General features: G+C 47.7%; 1 non-coding gene across 1 annotated transcript; it reads right to left on the reverse strand.

The window, feature by feature from the left end:
- Positions 1-836: 836 nt before the first annotated feature.
- Positions 837-908, reverse strand: TRNAY-AUA (transfer RNA tyrosine (anticodon AUA)). The gene has a single exon. It is a non-coding gene; the product is annotated as a tRNA-Tyr (tRNA).
- Between the last annotated feature and the right edge of the window lie 565 nt (positions 909-1473).

Raw genomic sequence — 1473 nt, forward strand, 5'->3', positions numbered from 1 at the left:
AGGCACTGCCAATCCACCTGGCTGCAGCTGCCCCTTTCACTAGCCCTCTTGGCTAACTTCTCCGCAGTCCTCTCCATACTGAAGCACTCACCAGCCCACCCAGCTGACTCCTCAGGAGATATCCCAGACGTGCTGACTCTCTCCCTCCATCCTCTCCTTGCCCCCCGTGCCTCCAGGATAGGATTCCACCGTGTGTTGTAGAGCAGTGGTTCTCAACCTCGGTCCTCAAGTACTCCCAACAGGCCATGCTTTTGGAGTTTCTCTTAGATGAAAAAAACTGTCCAAATTACCAAGCCATTGACTTTGATTTAAAGCACCCGTGCAAGATAAAGGAAAACCTGCAAACATGGCCTGTTGGGGACTTGAGGACTGAGGTTGAGAACCAGTGTTGTAGAGGGTTCCTCCAGCACCCAAGCACCAGGCTCGAGGTCACCCCCCTCTCCTCATCCCAGACTAAAAGAGAGATAGTATTGGGGTTACAGGGAGGGTTATTCTTGGGGCTATAGAGAGGGATAGTATTGGGGTTACAGGGAGGGTTAGTGTTAGAGAGAGCTATATAGTATATAGTAAATACTATATAGTAAACAGCAGCCTTTTTTCAGCCAAGTTGCTAAGGATAGCCTAGAAAATACCTGAAAAGGAGCTGAGTGCTCCACCTACTGGCTGAAAATGAGAATACAAAACAATCATATTCTTGTGCAAAAAATGTTTTATTCAAAAGTGCTTAACAAAACACATACATAAACACATTCCTTTTGGTTTAAATTTTATTCCATCAGCAGATTTCTCCCTGAGGACACAAAGCAGTTAGCGGTCGAGACAGCCATGTTGGCAATTGCGTTGGCCGGGAATCGGACCCGGGTCAGCTGCTGTATAAGCAGCTATGCTCACCACTGCACCACCAACGCGAGGAATGTCTTTGGAGTGTGGGAGGAAAAAACCTATATGCAGTTCCCCCCGACATGCCGGCAACGGGCACCAAAGATCAGTGAAGAACTGGCATGGGTGAGGAGGGCGCTGGATCCTTGAACAGGTAAGTGTTCTTTATTGTTTTTAAAGTGTTTGTAGCTGCTGACTTTTTAATGTTTTGTTCCTAGAGTGAAGAATCGCTTTAAGCCTCTGTGCTGTCCATATGTAGCATCTGTTCTCTAAGGCCCACCCCCGCTGAGCAGGGAGTGAGTGTACAGCTTGTATAACAGTGTGAATTTGCTGTCCCCTCAAAATAACTCAACACACAGCCATTAATGTCTAAACCGCTGGCAACAAAAGTGAGTACACCCCTAAGTGAAAATGTCCAAATTGGGCCCAAAGTGTCAATATTTTGTGTGGCCACCATTATTTTCCAGCACTGCCTTAACCCTCTTGGGCATGGAGTTCACCAGAGCTTCACAGGTTGTCACTGGAGTCCTCTTCCACTCCCCTATGACGACATCACGGAGCTGGTGGATGTTAGAGACCTTGCGCTCCTCCACC

The sequence above is a fragment of the Aquarana catesbeiana genome, linkage group LG09 (genome assembly GCF_042186555.1).
Source record: "Aquarana catesbeiana isolate 2022-GZ linkage group LG09, ASM4218655v1, whole genome shotgun sequence".
Lineage (NCBI taxonomy): Eukaryota > Metazoa > Chordata > Amphibia > Anura > Ranidae > Aquarana > Aquarana catesbeiana.